Genomic DNA, 21,460 nt, shown 5'->3' with positions numbered 1-21,460 from the left:
CGTCTACGTTATGCTCTCCTCTTTCTCCCTTTGCCCTAAAAGAATGACGGATCTGTAAAAGGGCCCGGCTGTCACGATCCTTCAATAGCAGCTGGCTAATTGCTGACCCTAACAGGCCCAATTAGCACTTACAAGCCCTGCGCAGGGGCCCATGGGAGCTGTCTGCACAGACACGAGGACGAGACGAGGCCACGACGGCCGCGCCGTCTGAAGCACAAAGAGCGGCCTCTCTGTAGCCGCGGAGCCGCTCTTCTATCTATCTACTCCTCTTGGCTTTATTACCCCTGCTGCCTCCCCTCTCCTTCTCTTTCTATCTTGCAGCCGTCCTTTAGTCTTCGCCTGCCCAGCCCGGGCTCTTTTTGCCGAGGCCCCAAGAGCCCTCCTCAGAGAGATCCCTTGAAGTGCGGGGGGAATCAGAGGCAGACGAGCACTCTGGGAAAAGCCGGCTGAGTGGGAAGAAAAAAAAAAAAAAAAACCTCAACGCCGAAGCTGGTATCACAACAGCAACAAGCGTGTAATCAGCAGTCTTTTAAAGTGGCTCCTCAAAGAGCAAGAAGGGGCTAATGTGCACAACTTAAACTGATATTTTTCGATAAAGCCCCACATTTAGAAACTGGCAAACGCGTCAAGCCGGCTGTTCCCTTTTGAGTGTGAAATGTGATAAAGACATACATCTCCCCACTGATAAGGAAAACGCGGGGAGGAGCTGGAGTGGCTGGCACACAAAGGAGCTCTGTCAAGCCATCGGGAGAGTTTGGTGATTTTACAAGCCATAATTCTCCCACTTGGAAATAAAGAATAAGGGGGTGAAAAAAAAAAAAACGCAGTGTGGAAGATGATTAACGTGAGCTGGACCGCTCATCCCTCATCTATTCTGTTATCTCCATTATTTGGAAGGCATTAAAAGAGGCCAGGGATGGCAGCTCTGGGAGAGGGGCTCAGGAGGTGGGGGAAGTTCTGTGTGCCGGGATACTAATTACAGTGTCCACTAATAGCGCCTCAAGTAAACCAGGCCAATGCATCTTGCTTGATGAGAACATGCATCAACCAGCTTAATTGAGAGTAAAATGAGGCAGGCGTGCCACAGGACCTATTAATCAACATTGATGAATGAAAGTGTAATTAGATGTGGAAATACAAAAAAAAAAACGGGGGGAGAAGGAAAAGCAATCGGTTAACTAAAAGTTAAGACTACAGTGGGTAACTAACAAATTCCAATGTTGTGCCCATTAGCTGTTTATCTTTTTTATTTGTTTTTAAAGAGACTTCTACCAAAGTTTTTAGTTTTTTTATTTCTTGCAATTAAAGCGCTTTATCTGTTTGCTGAGGCATTGTTTTGATTATGTTGATATTGCACTTCCTGCAGATTAGTGGTGAGTAATCCTGCACCTGCAGTACTGGCTGCACCTGCTGCAGAGCACGCTCTCCAGCCTAATTAGTTTATTCAGTGTTACCCCCTATCAACTACAGCCGTGGTGTGGTAAAAGTGGCACTGGTTCATTAAGTGTCTTATTCTTTTGGAAAAGAAAATGCATGTTTCTCCAGAAAAGGAGGGGGAAAAATACTTTTAAATGTGCTTAAGAAATTAAAACTTTACTTACAAATCATTCATTTTTCTCTTTAAAGCAAAATATAATGAATTTGTGGCAATCCGTAGCTTATATCAAATTATTTGGACTCCCTTTGGTGGTATTTAGAGGAAATTAAGGGGAAATGTTTTTATTAACTTTTTATTAATTGCAGTTATGATGCAAATCATTTGTAATTTGTAATTATAGCTACAGTAGGTAGTTTATGTTTTTCACATATTTGCTAAAACTGCCACTGTGTTTTTTTGACAGATAATCTGTGAAAAATATTGAGTTCCTGTGCCTCGTCCCCGTGGTCCTACTGCAATCTGCAGAAATGCACAGCTTGGTCAGAAACAACCAATGAGAGCCAGGAGGAAGGTCTCGGCAATGTCAGAACAAGATGACAGCTTTAACAAATATGCAAAAGATATATTTTTGGAAAAGTTGTCTGCTGTAGCTCCCTCCATCATCTTTCACTCATCCAGAATCAGATAATTCAGATGAAAAGTTCAGAAGCTAAACCTAAATATCGCTTACCCTAGCAACAGTGTCCAGTCCCAAATAATCCCCAGAGAAACAGGAGCCAATTTAATAAGTTCTGGGTACTCTCCCAATGGCGAAGTGGCCTAGAAATACACATTGACATAGGAACATTTCTGCATCGCCTTCCCATGCAATTCACAATGCAATACTTCACTACACTATGTGGACGATTCAATTAATACTTTGAAAGGTTGAAAGTGAAAGTAATGGATTGATTAAATTTTGGAATAATATGGATAATATATGTGTGCAGTACTGCATTTTCATTCCCTGATTGTCAGTACATCCTATATTATGATTTTTGGGTTTTTTTTTTTAGAAGAATCTCTGGTTTTATGGTCTCTGGACACACCAGAGATTCACACCACCAATCCAGATACACATGCACTATTCAGAATCAGATATCATGTGGAGGAGTTCACATATTTCCCCTTCATTTCCTCATAGACCAGGAAAACATTTTCAACAGTCTACTACTTATGGCAAGACTGGAAACCATGTGACAGCATCTTTAGTCTGATAGTCAATCAGGGACCAAAATCGCAACATGTTACATTTTCAGCTGATACGTTTCGCTTCCACACTGCGGTGTGTCAAACTATCCAAACCCTTTGAAAAACCTTTACCACATCTTGGTTGTGGCGGCGCTGCACCAAGAACCCCTGAAGGAAATGCCACAAAAACCCCTGAAGAAGACACGGAAGCATAAATGGAGTATTGTCACATTTAGCAGTTGTAGGATTTCTCTTGTCCAGAGGTAGACTAGCGACCAGTCCAGTGGTAGACTAGCGACCAGTCCAGAGGTAGACTAGCGACCAGTCCAGAGGTAGACTAGCAACCAGTCCAGAGGTAGACTAGCGACCAGTCCAGAGGTAGACTAGCGACCAGTCCAGAGGTAGACTAGCGACCAGTCCAGTGGTAGACTAGCGACCAGTCCAGAGGTAGACTAGCGACCAGTCCAGAGGTAGACTAGCGACCAGTCCAGAGGTAGACTAGCGACCAGTCCAGTGGTAGACTAGCGACCAGTCCAGCGGTAGACTAGCGACCAGTCCAGAGGTAGACTAGCGACCAGTCCAGAGGTAGACTAGCGACCAGTCCAGTGGTAGACTAGCGACCAGTCCAGTGGTAGACTAGCGACCAGTCCAGCGGTAGACTAGCGACCAGTCCAGAGGTAGACTAGCGACCAGTCCAGTGGTAGACTAGCGACCAGTCCAGTGGTAGACTAGCGACCAGTCCAGTGGTAGACTAGCGACCAGTCCAGTGGTAGACTAGCGACCAGTCCAGCGGTAGACTAGCGACCAGTCCAGCGGTAGACTAGCGACCAGTCCAGCGGTAGACTAGTGACCAGTCCAAGGTCTACTCCGCCTCTTGCCCGCTGATCGTTAAAGATAGACACCGGCACCCCTCTTGACCCCACTGTACGGATGGATGTATGGTTGTATGGATTTCCTTCGTCTTTGGTAAAAAGACTACAAGCCATTTCTCCCGCTAATGTTAGTTAATTGTATTTACCTAGAATTCCCTGCGCTGTAGTCAGTTTCCTGCTTTTGGAGGTGTCTTGTACCCACATATGCATTTGAACTAGAGTTCACTTCAACCAAACAGAGACCTAGGTTTTCAGGTGGTCCAAAGTTAGCTTTTTTTGGTTCGCATCACAGTTCGATTGCACATCCACACCCAAACAAACTGAACTTTCTGGGCGAACGATCTAGGGTTTGATTAAAGCGGACTAAACAGGGATGATGTGAACGTACCCTTAGTGTTCAAGTGAGGAGACACGTGTTATGAAAGGTTAGAAAACTTTCCTCTGAGCCAGGATTAGACTTTTCACCCCTCTTCGATATCACGGCCTGGATAAAGCAGCCGTGCTGCTTCCATATACCGAAATGTCCAAAGTAATACGATCCGTTTATGACGAGACAAGCAACTGTCATCACTTTTTAAAATTTATATATATATATATAATTTCACGTGACGGTGTCAACAAATTGAAGGGTTACTCGATGTCAGGAGACTTGGGGATCAGGCGTATGATATAGCGTGACATATTCTGCCTTAATCTGTGTTTATTGTTCATCTTATTTATCTTGCGCCACAGCGTTTTCACTCCCTGACATTGACATTCATTGCCGGTCCTGCGCAGCCCCATGAGCAATGTGAATAAACACAGCAAACACAACACCCTTGAAACGCCATAATCCCTTTTGTTTTGGTGGAAGCTCTCCTCGCTGTGTATGCAAGCGGGAAAGCCTCTCCATCTTCACACACACTCACACACGTAAAACCGTACAAACAGATCGGCACGCGCACGCATGCAAACACACTTTCCTCTTCCTCCTCACTTTCCCTTCCAAAAGCTGTTATCTATTTATAGACTTTGATATGTAAACCTATGAAATCTTACCTCAGGCGAGACAATCAAACCCGTTCTTCTTCAATCCGCTGGAATCAAAAGACAGAAATGGGGAACAAAAAAAAAAGCAGCAAAAAATAAAAACGATGAGAAAAGCGAAACACAAAGGAGACACAATGTAAGTGAAGAGAGGCAAAAAGGCCCGGTTAAAATATGAGGTTGATAATTACAGCCAGAGACAAGGCGGATTAGGCTGACGCGTTCGCCAAACGCTTCGCGAACGGGAAGACAGACAGTGGGAGCAATATGTTTTATTTTTTCAACCAAACACTCATTGCCTTCCCCTTCTCTTTGCATTACCAGAGCAAGGAGAGGCCAGCGATCTGTCATGGGGCAGCGTGTCCGATGCACGAGACGAACCATAATAAAGTGGACAGCGGGGGGAAATAAATGCGGCAGATTTACCAAATCTGGAGAAGGGAAAGTCTAACGCGGCGTAGCAGCGCCGGGCATTAGAGGTCAGCTCCGTTTTCTCCTCCGCACGCTGACATCATCTGAAGCGGCCTGGCTGAAAGTAGCCTAAACCTGCACCCCCTCACCAAACCCCTGCGCCCCCGCCGCCAGAATGACATATCTCCCCTCCGTAAGCCGTGTGGACATGACGGGCGGCGGAACGCGAAATCCAAATCAACACATTGCTTTTACGATGTCAGAGGCAGCCAGGGAATGACCATCACCCTCTGGCTCGGGGATATTTGTTGTCAAAACGGCAGCCCCGCCAAGCGCTTGAAATAATCTAATCCGGTGGATCTTGACTCGTTAGGGTCATTATGCAGGCTTGACCTCGTTCTGTAGGGACGGATCTCGGCACGGAGGGAGGCGAGGCACGGGCGGACGAGGGGCCCGTCTGTGGAAGCACGTGGCGCGCCCGCCGTCAATAAGGCTGACGCGTGTTGGCTTCAGAGACGGGTGGCTGCCCGGTGGAAGTAGCACGACACCCGTTGACTTTAAAGCCCTTTAGGGCCCCAGGCGCCAAACAAGACAACACAGATTAAGTAAGTTTTAGCAAGAGGGGAAAAAAGGAAAAAAACATTATGGGGTTGAAGCGCATTGAACTGTTGTTCTTGTGTTATGACACAAAGTATTCCTTTTACAGACATTTATATAAACCGCGTTTGGTAAAGTATTTCATAACCCTTGAACTTTTTCACATTTTGTCAGACTTTTTGTGGTGGGTTAAAGGAAAATGTACAACACACTAACAGAAAGTAGTGTATGAACTGTGAAATGCACATAAATTCCCGAAAACTGCAAAACAGCCGGAACATTGAGTTCCATTAAATAAAGGCTCAAAACCCACCTGTTTAGATTTACTTTTAATAAGTGAAACATTGATCAGCATATTTGATGTTGGATTTTAACAATGACATTTGCCAAAAATGTTGTTTGGTTGTTTCACACATGTGACTGAATGTTTTTATGACATACAGGACCTTGAACTGCCTTGTTGCTGAAATGTGCTGTACAGATAAACTTGACTCTAAATTGTGCATAGTTTTCACATAAAGTTCTAAAAAGTGTTCCTGAGGTTATCCTCCTCAGTCAGAACTTTCTTAGGTTATGCCTCTGCAGTTTGCACATCCTGAAACTCAAACTTGGTTGGAGGTAATTTGTAAGCACCACTTTTAAAGAATCGTCACAGATTCTTAATTGGGTTTAGGTCAGTACTTTGACTGGGCCGTTCCAGTGCAATAACATGCTTGATTACCTGTAAGCTTTGGGTTGTTGTCCCGCCTGTACGTGACTCTCCACCCCTGTTTCAAGTCTTTTGTAGCTTCTAACAGATTTACTCCTAGAAGTAAACTTGAAGTAACGTTTTTAATTTACCAACATTTTTTTTTTTCTTACTGGATCTGATGTTTACATTTTGAAGTAGCTCAGCCTCATTGCAGCCTTGAGCTAAAGATTATGGCGATGGCAAGGAGGCCTTCCGTCCTCAGACATCTCCTGGATCTCACCATAAAAAATAAACAATCAGAATACCAGCGAAGGGTTTGATTGCTGTAATAAAAGTGATTATTTTTTTCCTCTGATTATCGAGAAGGTATAAATCCTTTTCGACGTCATTTTCGATCGTCAAAATCAAAATAGATTTTTTTTTAAACTGAATGTCATCTTACGTTGCTTAATTCCATTTTGTAGCAGAAATGATCTTAGCAATCGAATTAAATTAATTTCAAATTTAAATATACCAGTATGAAAACATGCGGGCTTAGATATCCATACGTCTCATCATCAACTCTGACAGGCACGTTTAGGATATTTTTTTGTAATCCTACAAACTTCCTCTGTTCGCTCACAACTGGTCGCACTTGAATTTATTTTTTTCTTTCGGGGTATCAGAGTCAAGATGTCTGAATAAAAAGGCACGCCACACGTTTCACATGTGATCAAAAATAAAACGGGTAAGTTATTCACGTCGCGCGACGTAACAGTGAAATAGGCTAACGTTTGACAAAAATAATTAAATTGTTTCAAATGATTAATTAGTTTCCAACTTTCATTTCAAACTGCAGACCCGCTGCTAATAAATCAAACACATTCAGCGAAGCGGTAACGGTAATATACGGTAAAATAAGTACTTTAATATAAACCATCCCTTAGGACCATAGGTACATCGCGGATATTAATATGTAATAATATCCCTGCTCATGCGATACTTTGTAATGCCTATGAGGAAACTTACGCATATTGTTTTTAAATGTTTGATTTTACATTGCTGATTATTTCTGTTTAAATAATTAATCAGGAGAAAACAATATGCTGCGCACAAGCTAGATAATAATGTTAAACAACGGCAGAAAAAAAAACAAAAAAAATCACCCCTCTAGTTGGGACCTTCGTGTTGCTCTGTCTGCTAATGAACAGTTGATTTCACCATCGTCTCCATCACCTCACGGGGGCCAGAGGAGGAGGCAATCCTCTCTGCTGTCTCCTTGTGTCTCAGAAATAATAAATAAGCGTTCTTTTAATGGCTGACTTTATGTTGCTTGTGCAGCAGAGCTGTCGCTTGGCCGGTACCGCTAAAGATGCAATCACCGCGGTCGGCGGGTGGAAGATGGACGAGTGAGCGGGACAGGTGGACAGGTGAGATAAGGAGGTTTTGTGAGAGGCAGTCAGGCCTGGATTTGTGTGGCTGTCCGCAGCCGGACACTTAATAGCTGATGGCAAGCTGTGATTGTGATGAACATTTTAAATCTCGGGTCCAGTTTACCTTGACCTTTTTCCTTCCTCCCTTCTGGTGTATTGCGTTTCTGGTGCGTCGTCTGTTGTGTGGGGTTAATATCTCTGTTTGTTTCTCTCTCTCTCTCTCTCTCGCTCTCCGTCTCTCTGCTGTGTCTGTTTATACAGAAATCCAAACGTATGACATGTTTAATAGACAGTCTGTCAGGTTTTCCTTTTACAGCAGTTCTTGCTCTTAGCTAGCATTAAAGGGTCATTCCGCCTAGATACACACAGAAGATATGAATGGCAGTAAACTTCTTTGGTGTCGCTCTGCGGACAAACTTCTTCAGTATGTGTACAACCTTCCATATTCATGCGTGGCACACATTCAAAACCAAAACCTACTTGAGAAAGCTCTTCACATTCAGCTACATGAATCAGATTTTGATTTATCATTTTTATTTAGGAATGCAGGAGAAAACATCTTCTTATTTCCTGTCTAAAGGATGCTAAGCACTAAATCTGTCAGTATCAGGGCTTCAGTACCTGATAAGTGTTTCAAAATTCAGATCTCATTTGACGTTTTGCTCCTCCAAAATCCTTCCAATCAGACTTTGACTATGCCACCCACTCCAAAGCCATTTTTGAAGGATTTAATGATGGACTTGTTGGTGTGCCTTAACACATTGTGTTGCTGTACAACCCAAGTGCTGTTGAATTTAAGGTCACAGACTTCCAGCTAGACAATAACCGTGTTTCCATTAAAGTTTTCTTTGCATTTTGAAGTATTGCATTAAAAAATGTTGATGGAAGCGACTGAATTTGAAATTATTCAAATTCTGCAACAACAAAAAAAATATTTTTTTTTTTAGCAGTTTACATCGCCCCGAAAAATGGGGAGACGGAAACACATTTACCCCACATTGCTGATCAGCTGGGTCCACCGTCTGTGTTTTCATTTTCATGCCTGATACCAAGACTTTCCTGAAAACATCTGACCATCCATGCTAGTCTGTAACTCTGCTTCCTGTTACGGTCACGTGACGCGTTAACATCTGATGAAATTACGATTTACCTGGTTCATTCTCTCCAAGTCAGAAGATGGATATATCTAATTTGCATGTTCTCTCTTTTTTTTTTTTTTTTTTTTTTTTTGCAATATGTTAAAAGTTTGCTCAAAATTCACATGATAATTTGATGGAAACCCAAATGTCCTTTAGGAGTAGAGGACAAAGCAGGGCCAGACCGTCAATGTTCTACCGCTTCTGGTGTTAATTTTGGTCAGCCGTGGTTTTGGCCTTGAATCTCTCCTATGGATGGTTTGTTTGTCCACTCTCCTCCTTATTGATAAATCATGAGAATAGGCCTTTGCTGAAGGAAGTGGTGCTCTTTTTAAAGCACACGGCAAAAGAGTGAGAATCGGCAATTCCAACTAAAGACGGTTTCTTACCAAACACTTGTTACACCGTCAAAATAATTCACTGCCGTCAGTTTCCCCCAAAGGAAAGTTTTGTCAAATGTTTGAGAATGGATTTATTTAGCAAACTCTCAAGTAGAGAAGGAGAGGGAGTTTGTTGTAGAGGACAGTGCTAAGTACTGCAGAGTAAACCTGTAGTAGATCCAACTGTGACCAACACAAATATGTCTTACAAAAAAAAAAAACACACCTTGCACACCAGAGAGGGGACAGAAACCATCCCAATATAGGACAAAGGCCACGCCGATTGATGTGGTTTTGAAGAGCAAAGCCATTTATCTTCTAAATGAGGACAAAGCCAGCCCAAAAGCAGCACATACCTCACTCAGTGGTGAGACGTTTCATGAGACATAAAAAGCAGCAGCTACAAGTTGTGCAAATAAGTGCTCTAAAGTCATCCGTGATGCAGTAACCGGATCGTGCTTTCCCATCGCCCTGCACTCAATCTCTCGCTGCTTAGCCCCTCTGAGCGTGATCGATGCTCTCCATCCCGATTCTCTGATGAAAGATTCGTCTTTAGGTTGTGTGTGTGTGCGCTTGTTTTGTTTTTTTGTTTGCTTTTTCTTTCTCCATTTCCTATTGCTGGCTGATTTGAGCGAAGTTTGATGGATGTGGGTGGACTTGTCACATGTGGGTGTGTTATCTCTTTGTTGTGTGAAACAGAGACAAAAAGAAGAGGAGTGCATGAGAAGACCTTTTTTCTTCTTCTCTGAAGTGCAAAAAAAAAAAATGTTTCTAGGCGCAACACGCGGGGAGAGAGAGTGGGAGAGAGATTAGAGCGGCTGAAGAGCAAAAAATAGATTGATCAGATAGCATGATAAGAATAACTGAGGGCTTTGTTTGTTAATTCTCATTGGAGTGTTTTTTTTTCTCCCCCCACCCCTCTTTCTGTTGCATTTAACATTTCCCTGATCCTCTACGTTTTTTTTTTTTGCTTCAGCATTCTGCTATTTCACGAGAGGTAAATATGGAAACGTCTGTATTTACACCTTGTAGTAATTAGGCTCATTGCCTCTGTAGATTAGAAAATAACCTAATTAGGGATATTTTTGTTTTGTTTGACTCCACACCTGTGTTGCTGCCTTCTGTGTATGTATGCGTGTGTGCGTGTGTGTGTGTGCGTGAACATGTAGCTGTTCCCTGCCCTCCTGGGTGGAGGTCTACGTGAACCACTCCGGGGCCACGGCGACGCGCTGAGGGGAATCAGACGTGGCCTCCCAGGACGGCATGCAGGACCAGGCAGGGAACACGGCCCCCGTATTACCGACACTTAATCCCCTTCAGAGGGGTCAGGTCTGCAAAGCCTCGTCCCCGGTGAAGGAGAAAACACCTGTGATCCATTTTGCTTCCGAGCGTCGATGTTCTTAAACAGGCCCGGGGGAGCTGGGAAACACGTGCGCAAAACACGGAACGCTGTTTATCTAGGGACGAACACGGAGAAATTTGTTGGAACGTCCGACGATGTGCCGCACTGGAAATCTATAAAAATATTACCATTAACTTATTTGTCCAGAGGGATTTTAATCAAATCCATGGGTGAAAGTTTTGGTTTCCATGAAATAAGTCTTTTTCTCCACTTCTTTTAAGTTGCTGAGTGTTTCTAGGAACTTAAAATTTATCATCTATAACTTTTTGTTTTCCAAATCTCAGTCCACAAGGTCAGACTAAAACTCCTGTTTGTCTGGCGACTGTTTTGGAGTTAACTAAGATGACCTTAGGTGACTTAGTTATTTACATGCCAACTTGTTATTTGACAGACATTACAGAAAAACAAAAGTCATGTAAATTTTTCGTACCTTCGCACACAAATACAAATTGTTCGCCGAAAGACATTTTGTACAGGCCACGCTTGAATTGCAGGTATGTACCCAACATGCCTGCTTCTGTACTCTACTTGTAGTTTGTTGTAAGAAATTGTGGTTATGTGCCTCAGCAGTTGGTTAGAGTTGGTTTGATTTGATCAAGGGTCATAATTTGCCATAATCTGAGTCAAAAAGCCCAAACATGCATTGACTCCACAGTCCATCAAAGTGGAGTGAAAGGGGCTATTTTCAGAAAGTAATATGCAATCAAATGAAAATTTATAAAGAATTTTAGGATTTCTAAGGAAAAGATAGATAGTTTGAGTGGAAAAACTGATGGGATTTGTCAGAGATTAAATGCATTTACAATACAAATTGTCAAAGACTTTCTGCCCAACTATGTAAAGTTTACTAAACAATATATTTGGTTAAAAGTCATAGTTGGTTAAAAGTCATAGTTGCAAACATGCCCAATACTTTGGGCATGTTTGTCAACATCCAAAACACTGATAACAGTGTATGAAATCCAGAACCCTTTAAAATGCCAGTCTGGTGGGGGCGCTGTTGAGCAGTCAATGTAGTAGAACGTGGGTGGTAGTAGCTCCTGCTAATTTTGTTTAAAGATTTTATTCAGCTGTGCTTTTCCTTGTAAACCAAGTCTTTATTTACTTTTTTGCACTCTGGTCCTGTGTGTATATTTTTGCACCACGTGGCAATGTCAGGAAGGGGAATGTCTTGTACTATTCAGACACAGCTAAAGTCATGCTCACTGGCCTCGGCTACTTTGCCGCTAAATCCATGTGTCGTAACGGTCCAGACTCAGATAAATCCGGATGCCAACACCCTAAAGCTCGAACTACTGTTTTCTTTGAAAGAAGATATCGCCGGCATTATTAAGAAACAACTCCAAGAAGTTCTTGGAGAGGCCTTGTCATCCATTAAAGGTGAGATACAAGCCGTGAAGACGCAGCTAGCAAGTGACTATGCTGCTACTGATGCTAAGCTGGTTAAGCTAACGGCTACGGTGGGGGATGTGGAGGAGGCGCTCACTGGTTGCACTGGTGACATTGCCGGTATGAAAACTACTCTGGAGCAGCTTACGGCTAAGGCCACCATGTTGGAAGAGAAGTGTGAGCAGGGCCGGCCCAAGGCATAAGCAAAATAAGCACACGCTCAGGGCCACTTAGGGCCCCATGGAGGCTTTGGCCGGCCCTGAGTGTGAGGACTTAGTCAAGATCGCGGCGCAACAATATTAGGATCATCGTGAGACCGGTCTCATCGACCCAAACCCAAAATACCAATCTGGTGGAAATGGGTCGTCTTTCGGCCACATGTTTTGGATTAACAAAGATGTACGCAAGTCAACCTTTGTAGTTTGTTTTAAATCTGTGGCCTTCTCAGTCGTTGGACATCAGTCCTACAGAAATTACAAAAAATGACTGGTTTTGTTAAAAGCAATGCTTAAGGTGGGGTTTTTTTTTCTAAATGTTGGACATTCCAGTGTGAGGATCAAGCCGCTGCAGGAGAAATTACATTAGTTTTGAGACGTTTTGCACATCTTCACCAGGGGTACTAACAACTAAAGTCCGTGCTGTTTTCATATTAAAAGGGCCTGGGCCATCTGGTGATGCATATCCATACAGTCTACACCCCTGACTGTACGTTTTTATTTTGAGTCACATGAAAACAAGGTCTGATTTTATGACTTTCCCCTATCATCCAGAATTTGCCAACACAACTTATCTTACCCCTGCTCCCTGTACCCGCACCCCCTTTCCAATACCCCCCTCCAAGCATGTTGCCTTTTACTTAAATTTGACAGATGTGGAAGTAACGATGCCTTCGACAAGCCGGGCCTCCTAGTCTACAGAACCACGTCTTCACCACCTGAGGGCCCCGACAGAGACGATTCCAATCCTCCTCAGCCGTTTAATGACGGATAGACCTGCAGCTGGAGGAGCATTTGACAAGCCGCTGTCAGACGTGACAACCTGAGGGGGGTTGGTGGCGGGGAGGTGGGGGGGGGAACTGAAGTGAATGAAGACAAGCGGAGGAAGGTAGGAGAGAGAGAGCGCACGCCGATGTGGCAGACAGACTGCAGATGATTGCAGATGGAGTGAAGAGGGGATTGTGGAAAAGATCACTGTTCAATCTGTGGCATTGACAATATGGTGTCAGCCCCCTCGCTGGGGGAGACCTGACAGGCTGGCAGGTGGGCTGCTGCTGTCGGTGTCACCGGCTGGGAGATCAGGGATGACACGCAGAGATTCCTGCCACCCTGACTCCTTTGCCTTCTGAACCCGACGATCGGAGCCGATGCCTTGGCCGACACGTGAAGTGGAGGTGACATTCGCCGACGTGCGCGCGTTGTTGGTCACGCACAAGAAGAGTTCTTAACCCCTTAAACTTTTGCCTATTTCACCCGTTTGGAACCACAAACCTCGGTGCATTTATTTGGGGGTTTTCATGAAATAGGCTTAAACGAAGTAGGAGATGATTAGAACGGGAAAGACAAACTGTGTGGTTTTCAAATTAGTTTGTTTTTTTCTTAATAATGGCCTAAATAATATCCAGAAGTCACAAATTAATATTGATATATTATTCGTAAAAACAAAATTGTCGACTTGTCCATATTTTTAATGATGGGTAAGAATACAGCAGCAAATGATTATTTTAGTTGTCGATTAATCTACAAATTATTCTGACGATTAATCGAATTTGTAAAAAGTTGGCACATTTTTATTAATTCAGTGATTCTTGAGACGTGGGACAAAATGGGTTTAAATTTTCCCGAAAATGTTTTTAATTATACCTGAAGCTTACCTATACAAATATGACAAATAATGTTTTGGAAATGTAAAGATGCCAAGGTGCAGGCTGTCAGTTGCAACATTTTTTTTGAAAGTTACATTTTTAATGGACCTGACCCAGAACTTTGTCATCAACATCTGACAAAAATAAATATAAATGTATTTTTAATGACTCTGTTAGTGATATTTTTACTCAGTTTTACAGACAAATGCTTCTCAAGAAACAAAAGAAACATTTAAAACAAAAAACAACATAAAGTCCATCTGACAGAGTCGACAGAACTGAAGATGGTGACAAACTAGTGAGTAAAAAGAAATACTTGATACATGTGAAGTAATGCCATTTATGTAAAAGACATTAAAGTGAATTAATTGCACATTTAAGTGAGATTTGTAAACACCATCACTGAAAGAGTCACACTGTCAGCTAAAAACTGATGGACATGACGAAATGCCAAACTACCTCAGTTTACATGATGTTACTCTGAAGGAGGCCATATTGTAGATCATCAGGTCCATAAATCTTTACTGTTTACAATAAATTAAGCATTTATTTCACAAAATTTCATCAAAGGTTTGTAAATTGTCAGTTCTGGTGTTGACACATCATGGTTGTGACGAATAACTTAGGAATAAAACAGAAGTAAAGAATAACATAAGCTAACCAGAGCTTCTTAGCAAAGGAAGAAGTCATGGGGTCCTCGGAAGTTCTGATGCCCCCCAATAATGCCTGATTTTTTTACATTCTATTTGTCTGACGGTGTTGACAAAAACCTGGGACAAATTTCAGTTATGCTGGAAAATGTAAAAAAAAGATTTTTAATTCAATTTATTGATACTTTTATAATTGTTTATATGAATACTTATACTTAATTGTCATAATATATTATTTTGGTATTCCTTTAATTGTTTTAAACAATTTTTTTGCTCTGAGTAGAACAGATTTACAGTTGAAGGTGTGTGTTTTTTATTTTAAATTTAAAAAATTACACTTTTTTTGGTACAGTTTTGGCTTAATTAGTGGTCAGACTGTGTTGTTCTTTCAACAAATGGCCCTTCTTTTTACTCTGTATACTCCAGTGAACAATTGATCCATCACTAAATTAGTTGACTATTATTGATCACAATTAATTGTTTCAACCCCCAATAAGATGACAGAAATTGACCTGTGAAGAGCTCAAAGGTTTGTTAGAAACCATTAGTGAACAAATGGCTTTATAAGGAACACAGGAGACAGGTCAGAAATAAAGCTGGGAAGATGTTTAAGGCCAGTTTAAGCTATGAAATGGTAACACAGGGTTTGAAAATCTGTCAGGAGACTTTTAAATCCATCATCCTAAAACTGAAAAGCATAAGGCACAACTGGTAAAAACCCATCCAAGACGGACAAGTGCCAAAAAGAAAGGCGTAAGAAGACCCGTTTGCTGTCTAAAAAGTGAACACTATCAATACCAGGCCAACAGTAAAACATGGTGGTGGAAGCATCATGCTGTGAACAGGTTAGCTGGCCAGAGTTGATAAAATGATGGGTGGAGCTATAAAAAAAAAATCTAGGCTGCAAATGACTTGAGACTAAATTGAAGATTGAAATTCCAGCAGGAGAAGAATCGTCTGCATGGAACGGTTTACATCAAACGTCATTCATGTGTTAGAATGGCCCAGTCAAAGATTCAGATCTTTATTCAAGTCAAGTTTGTTTGTGTTGCACATTTGAGCTGAACTGCAAAATGGCAATTCAATTCAATTCATGCAGCATAAAAACACCACAAATAAAACGGTTTCTCAATTGGCGAACATCCGGTCGCCAATTGAGAAACCAGTGACAAATGTTTTTTTCTAGTGCCAGCATCAAAATCAGCAATGCACGCTCATGTGCCAATGGGCAATTAATTTTACAGCATAAGAAGAAGAAAAAAAAAACAATATTTAACTAACAAGTGTGGCACTTTACTCCACTGCCTCTACCGGAAGTCATAGAAACATAAAATTTGTCAATCGCGTGCTAATAAAGTCCAGAAAAGACTTAAAAAAATTATGTTCAGGGACACTCAATCTGTCTGAACTTTAGTTTCAAAAATATTAGTCTCTACATGATTATACCTTTAGAGACATACACAAACATTTTAGCTGCTATTCCTATGAGTTCCTGTTTGCCAAGACGAAGAAGAAAAAAGTACACTTTTTCCTTTCTGTTTCAATTATGCTCACTTTGCCTCCACCCATCATCTGATATCCATTGATGTTTGTGGTCCTTGCTTAAGAAAATTTGAAAAAAGAAAAAAAAAAGCGTTAAGTGGGTGTAAATAGTTTTGTAAGACTGGGCGGGCGCACAGTTACACCGGTCTTTGCTAATTACCGCCAAAGTGCGTTCTTAGCCGGGCCTCCAAATTACACGACTCCACCACAACAAGGGCGCCGTGCCCAGCAGTCATTTGTCAGACTAATTATTTGTCTTGGGCTCGTAATTGCTGTGAGAACAGGTAGTCAGGTAATTGTGTGGTGAGCTGCAAAGTTAAGTGATGCTTTCTCTCCATTTCCAGACGAGATGAAAGGAGTAGGGACTGCTGAGGTGAAATGCGACGCACCCCCCTCCCCCCTCTCCCCCCAATCTCCACCCACCCAGCCAGATACAGAGTCTAAAAATATATGCCATCCATGATTCTGGGCTCAGCCAGAGGAAGAGAACGACGTCTTGACGTTAAGATCATGTGCGTGGCACTTTCCATTAGGCCGGCTACTTCCTGGATTTATGTAAATAATTGTGTCCCCTGGTGAATGCCTGAATAATAAACACATTAATCACAATCCAGAGTGAGTGAAGACATGATACTATGGATCTCCAAAGCAGAGCACTTCAAATCCGTCTCGTATCTCCGAGCCGTATCGCTGCTGAGGTAATTCAAAGGAGCGCCATCCCCACTTTCCCGCCGCCGTTTTGCGTGTGCGCGACAAACAAACACACACACACCCACACACACTGGACCGCTGTCATCGGTAATGATGTGTGGCTCAGTAACACTGTCACCTATCATCACGATTACCGCAGAGCCCCGTGCCGCTCGTGGTTTTTAAATGCGCATCCCATGATTCCTCGCAGAGGTTACGCGGGGCCAGCCGGACACGATGTCAGGTCGAATATTATAATGAGCAAATAAATAAATAAAACAAATAACTCAACGAGAAGCATAAACAGTAGAGTTTTTGGTATTTGCCCCGAATCCAAACCGCGGCCCTCCCCGCCGTCGGTGAGACTTGTCTGATCTGGACAGCGGTCACTGGATTTCCGCCGAGCCGCTTTCCTGACGAGCAAATCAGTCTCGCCACGCGGCCCGTCTTGTACTCCGCAGCATCGCCCAGGGGCCTCCCCGTTCTTTTGTGTCAGGGGAACACACGGGCTCTTGAAAGGGGATCCATAACGATCAGCGACAGCCGGGGCCGAGCACGGCCAGGCCTCATGCGGAAAAGGCCACTTCTACATGAAAGGGTAGAGGCACAACAGAGCCCTCCGTGTCCTCTTACCTTTCCTCTAATGCGCTCCACAGCACGGTCACGTTTTCTTTGTGCACGTTGGGGCAAATAATGTCAGCTCCCTCATTAAAGGGATGGTTTGGATTTTTTTTTTGTTTGAAACGAGGCTTTGTGACGTTGTTATCAGTATCAGTAGTAGTTCTTTTATCCGTTCTATAAATATACTGTGTTGTCATGAGTTTGTGGAAAAGTGGAGAACTCCTCGGAGTGGTGTCTGCCTAATTAATAGCTGGTAAGACGCAGGCCTCAGTTTTAACTGATTTTGCCCATTTGAAACATTAACTGAATGTGTTCATATAGTGGGATACAAGCTTTCTGTTCAAAAGTCAAAGTTTCGAGAGAGAGTCAGAAGTTTGGAGATATGAACAAATTCTTCAATTAGTTTTGAAAATACAAGGAAAACAAAAAGCTCTTCATTATAAAACTTGATTTTTGGGGGGCCCTTAACCATTTTAATTTATGACTATAAAGCATAATTAGCACTGTTACATTTAGCAGAAATTCAATTTAATTAACTTGATTACTTTTAATGCCTTAACAAACACGGCCAAATCCAGATACACTACACCAGATATGCTGTATGAAAAATCCACAAATAATTTGGTGTTGCATTACGCTTCATTTTGTTACGTCACTGTGAATAGTCATGGGTTCACTCTGTAGCTAATATACTTCTGTTCATGCAGCATGTTTACGTAAAACCTAAATTAAATGGAGCTGTGTTCTAAAGTTTTCCTCTAGGCTATTTCTCAAAGTAGAAATTACAATAAAAAAATGCTATCTCAATCAGCAAAAATATGACTGTAATTATTAATTTGCCAAAATATTTTAGAGGCAGTAGAAATAAGTGTTGCTTTCCTGCTTTAGATGAAACAGAAAACTACAGAAGATGACAGTGCGATATCAAGAACCACTGAGTTGTCATACGAGGACACTTGTATCGGTCCATACCGACTCACAGAGACGCAATCTCTCTCTTCCACAGGTAAGGGAACCATAACTCATAATAACTTCACCGAGCCTCACTTGAAAAGATCTAAGCCGTCCATTTAATATCAACAGGCATGCTGTCAAACAAAATGTTCTCCTCTCCCATGAACAGAATGTGTTTGGGTGTCCGTCAGCATTCAGACGCCACCTCTAGCTTCCACTCCGGGATTAAGTGTTTTGCAGCTCAACACAGTCACCGTCTGTGTAATGTGTGTGATCAGTGTGTCTGCAGAGGATAAGAATAAGCAGTAGGCGTGTGGTTTTTTTTTCCCCCCTCTCTCTCTCTCTCCATCTTTATTTCTCCATTTCTCTCTCTCTCTCCTTCTCTTTTCCTTTCTCTCCTCACGGTGGAGACACCACGGTGCCATCTGCTTTGCATTTGTTTAACAAAGATTTATTGTGAAGCAAGACACTAATCCAAAACACACACGCTCACACGCATATCTCGCCTTCTTCTCGTCACAGGCCGCGAAGAGAGGAGAAAAAAAAAATAAGGAGAAGAAGAAGAAGTGAGGGATGTGGGATTGGAAACGCTTGGCGCTCTCTTTGTCAACTCTCACTCTGATGGGGAGGAGAGAGAACCGGCTGGCACGCAGAGGTAGGAATGCCAATTACGGCCTCCTCTGCCTCCATGTGGCACACTCCAACACGCCGATTCGGAGCCGCAATTATAAACTTGTCATACATGTGTTTATGGTGAGGTGGAATCAAAAAAGTGCAAGACTTTGAGCAGGCGAGTGCGCACACACACACACGTTAACGCTGAAAAAGATTAAATCAAAGCAAAGAGAAATTGCTCATCTGTAGCTCCACAATGACAGGATTCACTTGTAATGTGGTGCAGAAGGTGTTACACACTTCAGCATTGAACAAACGTGTTGCAGCAGGCAGAGATTATCGTCTCTTCGTGAGGCAAAAAAAAAAAAGAAAAACAGGTCAAAGTGGCTCCCCGGGAACAGCTCTCACCATTGTCAGCTCGGGAATGTAGCGATGTAGATTTGGCGTGTTACCTCTCACCGTCCTGTCCAGGCGAACCCCACACATCCACTGACTCCTCCTGCCCTCTCCGTCACCCTCGTGCCAGGTGGAGAGGCAGGGTCCTCTAGGGCAGAGACCGCGAGACCCTTACGACTAGAAAAGGCCATTTCGGTGGCTCGTAAGGGCCCCTCACAGACGTCAGGCGGGGTTAAGGGGGCCACTTGGAGGCGGAGGCACTGAGCCTGTCGAGCCTCCTCCCAAACACTCGTCAGCTTGTTAGTCCCGCTCGAAGAAAGGGCCGGTGGGTCCCCATCTGCCAAATGGTACTACCAAGGCGTTCATCATTTCGAGGGCTATACACACAAAGAGAAGGAACATATGAGCATGTGTTCTTATGTATATGCGCTTGTACGATCAAGTAAACACACTCTGGTCATAGACATTAGAAGCCCCGTCCAGTGCCAGTGTTCAGTGCCAACCCCTCCAACCCCAAGGTGAAGCCCCTGCCAGTTCACCTGCCAGGGATGGACAAGCGGAGCACTTAGCGCCTTCATCCCCTGCCCCCCTCCACACCCCACACACGCTCGGTCTCACCCACTGCGTTACTCGGGGGTCAAGGAGGCTTCACCCGCTCTGCTCGCCGCCTCTCTGCCTAGCGACGCAGCAGCGTCACCCTCTCCGAGCCGCTCGCGGTGTCAGTGCTCCGTTAGCAAGAGGTCGCTGTCAGCAGCCTCTCGACTCATTTTCAGTGACACACTAAAGGGTACTTCCTTCACATTAAATTGGTACGTTATTCTGCAAACGCTCAAGTTAGGGGGTGGAGGGAGAAGAAAAAAAGTGTCATCAGCACAACGTTGAAACCTTTATTACTCCCTTAGAGAAAGTGTCACTCATCTTTATATAAATTTGCACATGCTGATGCTAATTTCCTTCACTCTTCAGGGGATTGAGACAAGTGCGCCAACACGTTAATTGTCGGAAACTTTATGTTTTGACTGAAGCGATGAGAATGAGTGTATTTTAGAGCACAAAAGGAGATTACAGTAGTCAAATGACTCCATGTGTTAGTCTTTCTTTGCCAGAATTCATTATTCCAACTGGTGCATTTACTGCCCTGAGAAAGAGCGCTCCCAATCCTCCTAAGTGTAAAGAAAAACAATTTTTTTAGGTTCTTGCAATCTCCCACTTGTTGTGCAATATTGCAATGCTGAGAATAAAGCTTGTGACCCCGAAAGAAGGAGACATGACGAGGGAAGACGTCTGACATGAAAAGAAAGATATCCTTCCTGGGAAAGCAGGCGAACAAGAGGATGTGGCTAGTTTTTCTCATGACCCTTTTGTTTGGGAAAAGAAAAAAGTGAAGAGCGGCATTCTGTTTTTCCGTTTCGTCTCAGCCGCAGCCAGAGTTTTGTAGACTCTTTAAACTTTTTTTTTTTTTTTTTTTACGTGTCCAGTTCTTGTACCTGATGAGGACTGTGTGTGGTATGTTGTGTTTGCAATGAAAGACGCTTAATGGCGAAGCGGAAGAAATGAAAAGACCCAGAAAACATACTGAAAAGCATGGAATACATTTATGTATGTAACCGAAATGAGAAATTCATCAAATATCTGACATATACTTGAAGAGAAGCATATTTCTTAAAAGTGATCATCTACTGCAATGCCAACTTTTTAACAAACAGGCAAACAGGAGACGTGCTTGGTTAGTGTTAAAATACTATTTAAAGTCTTCACTTCTGTCTTAACTTTAGCATTTTTCAAAGATTCATAGAACTAAATAAAGTTAGCTTGTGTTTTTGTGACAGTCTGCTGGTAATAAAGTCTAGAGATCAGAATTGAACTGGTTTTTCGCTAACTTGTGTTTTATGCACCAACTCAACACCAAATCATACCTTCATCTTTGGAGGGTCTTATACCCGATGGATCCACAAGTCAAAGTGACTTAGAGATGTATTTAAGAGTGTTTTAAAGGGGCAGCATTGTGTAAAATCAACTTTTATGAGCTTCACATCATGTTATAATGTCATTCGCTCGTCAAAAACATTCCGCGATTGTCACCTTGAATCTGTTGTGCATGTTTGAGAAATCCTTTAAACTCTCTTGGCAGCCATACAGCTGTGCAAAATGCCTGAATGGATCTAGTGCCGCCTTCGAGGACGAAGCTCCTCCTGCAGTTTCCAAGC

At 42.8% G+C, this 21,460-nt stretch overlaps 1 long non-coding RNA gene across 1 annotated transcript in view; it reads left to right on the top strand.

Annotated features, from left to right (window-relative positions):
- The first annotated feature begins 7,532 nt into the window (after positions 1-7,532).
- The window catches only part of LOC122831558, a 35,111-nt gene continuing 21,183 nt past the window's right edge, over positions 7,533-21,460 (top strand). Inside the window, exons 1-2 of the long non-coding RNA XR_006370717.1 lie at positions 7,533-7,614; positions 18,765-18,897. This is a non-coding gene — a long non-coding RNA (uncharacterized LOC122831558). The remainder of the gene's footprint in view (positions 7,615-18,764; positions 18,898-21,460) is intronic.

This window comes from Gambusia affinis, linkage group LG05, assembly GCF_019740435.1.
Source record: "Gambusia affinis linkage group LG05, SWU_Gaff_1.0, whole genome shotgun sequence".
NCBI classification, from domain to species: domain Eukaryota; kingdom Metazoa; phylum Chordata; class Actinopteri; order Cyprinodontiformes; family Poeciliidae; genus Gambusia; species Gambusia affinis.
This window is presented reverse-complemented; position numbering and strand designations above follow the sequence as displayed.